We start from the raw sequence: 6,617 nt of genomic DNA, 5'->3' as shown, positions 1-6,617 counted from the left end.
TGAATATCTAAAGCTATAAACCCTAGATCTATCATATAAGAACTGAAATAAGGGTTTAGTAATTACCTTTGATTGTTATATAGTAATAACAATCAATTCCTTGCTTTGATTTGCTTCAGAAAGCTTAGTGCCTCAAGTGTTGCACCTCTAATGGAGTCACAAACACCACTAAGCAATTGGTTGAAGGAGAAAAGAGAGGGGAGGCACCAAAAACGGCTGGAAATCCTAATCCAAGTGTTAGCCACGTTTTTGGTGCCCAAGGGTTCCTTATATACTTAGGCTATTAGGGTTATCCAACAAGGAAACCCTAATTTGACTGCTTAAGCCCTAAGCAGCCCATGGACCCCTTCTGGAACATGCCTTGGACAATTTCTAATGGGCTTCCCAATAGAATTCGTCCAACCTATTATTCCAAGGCGATCCATAGCCCAATTGCAATTATCCTATAATTACAATTCCAGTCCCCTAAGTTTAATTAATCTCTTTTAGTCACAAAATTAATTCTTAATTAATTCTTGACTAATATTAATTAAACAATATGATTTCTCCTTTAATATATTATTCTTATAATATACTAATAAATCATAATTAAACCTTTCTCTCCTTAATTCATCCTACATATTGCTATGGTGAAGGCAACCCAAAAGGACCATGCTCATAATCGGGTCAAGTACATACCAAAATAGTTATGGACTTAGACACTAATCCAACAGTCTCCCACTTGGATAAATCTAATAACTATTTTGCATAACTTCAGAACCTGATCAGCAATCGTAGCTTTCAAAAGCCGTTGTCAACTCTCATCTTATCAGATACGCGTGTCCTTTTGATAAGGGATCATATATTCCTCCATTCTCAAGATATCGTATAGACACGAGACATGGATTTAAATCATTCTCTCTGTCTATGTATTGTTTCCCGACATCTGATTTATGACGATTGACAACAGACTACAATTGAACACATCAACTTAGTCCCGGCTTGGCCAAGCGCTTAGGGTGTCATCACTAAATCATCGAGGGGCCCATAGATATCGCTTTTATCCCACTTTGGGTAAAAGGAATGGATAAACTTCGACTCAAATGCTTGTTTGCACCTACTAATCGAATCATACACAACAATAAGTTTTATAACACCAAGTTACTGGTGTGTTTACTTATCATCAATGTGCAACCGACCAGCAAATAACAACTCACACGTCTCGGTTTCAAGAACATACAATGTTATCGTCTCACTAATCACCCGTGATAAATCCATGAAGTGATTCAAGTGAGCGTGGATTTAATCCAATACTTTAATCTTATCAAAGCACTCATGAACTCTGCAGCAAACGTGTGCTATGTCTAAACACTTTAGACAATCTGCAGACAGATTCATGACAGTCTTCCTTCATACCTACTTCCAACGTATGACCGACTGTGGAGGTTTGAATAACCCAGTTATTCTGGAAGTTAAAACATGCAAAGTGAAACGCAATAATAATATTAATCCTATATGGCCCCAAAGCTTTTGAGCGTAAATAAAAACATTTTTATTTAAACACCATATTGATTACTCATTATTCATTGCTTACTGTTTCAGAAAATCAACTTATTACTCGAATTATAACCACAATTGTCCCATGCTCTAAGCATGCACACCTTGGTTTCCTATGGTCCATACTTTGTGAAATATATCAATTGAAAAACTTTTCCAATGAAACTCATTTCACAATCCCCAATCCTTATTATTAGTATAAGAATACCAAATTCTTACCACTTTTAGAATATGTCAGATTCTAACATTTTATGCAATGATTCTTTCGTAATTTCATAGCACAAAAGTTACCAAGACCCGACTAATGAAATTACAAGGTATTCTATCGGAAATTGTTACAAGACAATTCCATAGACGTGAAGTCTCACATTCAAAGTACATTCCTTTGAACATCCTTCTCGCATAAAAGTTTCTAATCTAGACATATTTCTTAATATCCAACTCCCATTAATGGAAACATTTCCATATTTGCCATATGACAACTCATTCTTAATAGAATCTTATCTATTCATAATAATGTCAATATAGTCCATTCAGTACTATACTTCCAACTACTCACAAGCGACAAATCCTCAGTGAATCTCAGATCGTCCTTTGATAGTTGTTTAATTATTTTAGTCAAAACGGATTCTAGTCCCTTTTTCCCTCTTAATGCCCTAGGCATTTGGAAAATTTTAGAACGGTCAAATATGATAGCATATGCAATCGATCCTATACTCGAAGCGTATTGGACACGATGCATAATGTCTCACATAAAGACGTGATACTTTATGATCCTTCTGCCATAATATTTTATGTGCCATGTTCCCACAATTCGAACTACGAAGAGGGATGTTGTAATCATAATCGAATTTTGAGAATGCACTATGTATCCTTGACTAAATTTATTAACATTTCTCGATCTAAGCTTTAGAATTTTGAAACGAAGTATAATATTCTCTCCCTTAATTATAGCAAAACAACTTTTCAACCTTTGCAACTTTGCAAAGTGAATCTTTGTTTTCTATAATTAATATTGCTAACTTGCAATACTTACCATAATAATCATGCTCCCACTAACATGATGATTATTTTCTTACCAGCATAACACTTATGCTCCCACTAGCTTTGACATGTATTCAGAAAACAATTGAACTTCCAGAAAACAATGCTTATTGAATTCCTTAAGTTCATATTTCTAATACTTAATGCTTTGATAAGCCTTTATCTAAGCTTTTTAAGTTCATACACCTTCGCCTTAGATAGCTCACATGTATGTCTAAACAATTCATAATTTATGTTACTAAGTCCCAAATGTTCAGACCAATTGCCAAATCTCACAATTCGAACTATGAAGAGGGATGCCGTAATCATAATCGAATTTGAGAATACAATTTTCACAATTGCAATCTTCTTAAAATCTCTCTTAGTGAAAGCATTTGCTCACACTCATTTTCATGAAGGAGGGAAACCTCATGACACTTAGATTTTAAGATGTATGTGTTCCTATCCATGTGAATTTGTCAAAACGAAGGTTTGCGACAAATCCAAAACCATATGGACTGAACTTGTTCAATCTTGATTTCTTGCCTCATGGTAACACGAGTGCCCACCATGTCTTCCAAACAACTCACCCCTACATAGCAATGTACTTTCCATTGATCAAGGTGCTTTGTCTTTGTGCATTCAAATGAGAACTCATAGAACTCACATGCACATTTAACTCAACTGGAATGGTATAGAAACAAGATAACGCCAACACGATAGGTTATATACCTCAAGTCGTGTGCTAGTGATGATCAATTAGGTTTATTCTTGATTTGTTCTTGAAACTTTTCAAGTCCATTAAGACTCCCACTGACTCCTTGACATATGAGGTTCTCTTGTCAAGAAACATTTCTTGACAAACAAATATTCAAGAGTTAGTGTAGCCTTTTAACACTTCACACAATTGGTCTTGGTTGGTCTTTGTCTTATCCAAGACATCACAACTAACCAATTTCAAATGTGCAAGAATAAGAAAACTTTTCCAAATTCCACATTTGACGAGTGTTATAAACCTACTTAAGACTTGTCACTCAAATCACAATCTTGGAGTATGACTCTTAAGACTTGATATTGGCACGAAGTATAATTGACTTATTGATTTAACTATTTCCATAATTCTCGATTCCTCTTCTTAGACATGCAAATGCACTAAGACTCACTTAGAGGACCAATTGAGAAATAGTTCTTAATCATTAAGACCTATCATAAAACACAATAAAAGGTACTCTCCCTTCTTCTTAGAATAGAGAAACTTTTATCTTTCTGCCTACTCGATTCTTCTTATTCGTTCTGCTATTGATTGAAACTCTTTCGATCAACTCAGAATTATACTTAATCTTATAAGTATAACCATATTTACTAAACTTTAGTAAATCATGACGAATATCTATATCACTCTTGTGGTGGACTTGATCAACGCACAACCTAGTGTACTCGATCTCCTAGTCCTTCTCTTGACACTTTGTCAAAGATTTAGTCTAATTTCCAAATATGAAGTTTCTCATTCATCACGCAACCAAGTTGTATGATTCCAAGTTTCTGTCCAATTGAAACTTGGGCGATGAGAATCTTCCCTTATTTGGCAAATTCTCGACATTTCCACAAATAACATAATTAAGAATCAAATCCATTATTGCTAATAATAGAAACAATTAAACATCAATTTTTCATTCACACCATTGCAAGGATAAATAAATAAGACAAAATCAAAATTTATTTTATTGCGGAAAAATTTGTCCTTACAATGCAATTCAACTGAAAAACTATGCTATTACATATTTCTAATCAATCTATCCTAACTCTAGAGCAGCAGCTCAAAAATCTGATCTTCGAATCCATGCGATCGAAATCCATTTCTTCATGATCAGATTCAGCACGCTTCTTCCTTAAGCTTCCTCTCTTTTCTTCGATCTTGCAAAACATCAAAATGTAATCTTATCACATCATCTATCAAGAATCAAAAAATAGGAACTTACAGAGTTAGATAATGGATTTTACCTGAAGTAGAGCCATATTCCTTGACTCTCCCATCTCTTAGATCTCTCAGGTAGTTTGGGCAGCTTCGTCTCCAATGCCCCTTCTCTAGGCAATAAAAGCAAATGGACTCCTTTGGCACAGCACATGGGACAATCTCATGCTTAGTCCTTTCTGGACTTCCAATGTTGCCAGTGTCCATTGAAGTTTGGGAGTTTGATTCACCAGACAAATTTGCTTGACTAGCACGCCAAATCATTGCTGATTCAGCAGCTATAAGCAAATAGGTGAGATCAATGAGGGTCACGTTGTGTTCCATCATATAGTACTTTCTTACGAACTCACTATATGATTCAGGAAGTGACTGAAGAACCCAGTCAACAGCCAACTCACCTGAAATCTCGACACCCAACATCCTTAACCTGTCAATGTGTGACTTTATATCCAAGACGTGTGCACACACATGTTTCCTATCTTCGTGTTTACTTGCCAATAGGGCTTGATTGAGCTTAAACTTTTCAAGCCTTTGAACTTGTGGGTTAAGGAGAATAATTAGAGGAGGTGGAGGAAGTGAAGCATGACTCTCATTTCCTTGATCGTATCGTGGAACGTCATCTTCATTTGGAAAGCTTGTTCCAAGGGACTTGGGAAGACCATTGTAAGATTTAGACATCTACAAAACGAGAGAAAATTCAAGTTAGTTGATAAGAATCCTTTATGTAACACCCAAATGAAACATCAAGGCTAGGATCCAACATAACATTCTACAACCTAGAAGAGGGATGCCGTAATCTAGTTGCAGAATATTTGAAGGTAGGCAAATGACGATTTACCAATTTCCACCATGAAAAACGAAAAAAAAAAGTTTAAGTTTTAAATGAATTGAAACTCCTAGGTCTTTTGAGATTCATTGAACTTTTCAATGGCATGTTTAATCTCGATTATGCCCTTCTATTTGTGACTGGGATGCCGAGGATCACAAATAAGGTGTGAATAACCATGCAAACCTACGTGGTGCACTCAATGCTACTACCACCTAATCAATGTGCCGGTTAACCACACACGCTCCATTGATCTATGATAAACATTGAGCCACCCTTCACAACCAATGTCAACCCCAAATTAGTGTACCGGTTAACCACGCACGCTCCACTAATGTTTGGCAAGGGTGTGAAGTGTAATTCCATGGATTAGCATACAATTTCACATTTTGCCTAAAGTAACTATGATTTGGGAATTTATAAAAGCATTTAGTTACTTTGTACTTCATTATACTTATAATGGAAGGTTTCGTTCTATCCTACCTGTTCGGCTAACGACCCTCCACTAGTCAAGAGTGCGGTGGGTAAGAGTGGATACCCATTCAATCGCTATTTTATAGGCAATTTCCTTAAACACCCCTTATAGACCAGCTTCGTGAATGAGGCCTACTAACGGTAAGACTGACTTTTTACTCATACATATATAATATTAGACTTTTAATGTTACATATAGTATAAGGGTGTATTTTATACTTTTAAAATACTAGGTGGTCTAATTTAATAAATTATACTTTTAATTTAGTTAAATGTAAACCAAAACTTTATGGAATTATTAACTCTCTTTTAATTATACACTTTAATTAATTAATAAAACCATATGGGTGTAAATTGAACTTTTCAAAATACTGGGGTTTTAGAATCTAAATATTACATAATTAAACTATTAATCAAAATTTTAAATTCCAAAACTTGAGGGCAAGTTTTGAAACATTTCAAAACATTAGGGTTTAGAATTTAAATATTTCAAAATTAAACTTTTAATTAAAAAATTTAAATTCCAAAACTTGAGGGCAAGTTTTGAAACTTTTCAAAACATTAGGGTTTAACTATTTAAATTTCAAAAACAAAACTTTTAAATTCAAATTTAAACTATAAAACCTAAAGGGGAAAATTGAAACTTTTTCACAAGATAATTCAAATCTAAATTACAAATAATCAATCTTTATCTAATAAAATAAAAGATTATCTAAATTTTGACAATTATCTTCTATTTTGGCAAGGATAATCACCATATATACATAAAATTCGGATTTTATTGAT

This window comes from Lactuca virosa, chromosome 8 (assembly GCF_052849685.1).
Source record: "Lactuca virosa cultivar CGN04683 chromosome 8, Lactuca_virosa_CGN04683_v6, whole genome shotgun sequence".
Taxonomy (NCBI): Eukaryota; Viridiplantae; Streptophyta; class Magnoliopsida; order Asterales; family Asteraceae; genus Lactuca; species Lactuca virosa.
Note: the sequence above shows the minus strand (reverse complement) of the source record.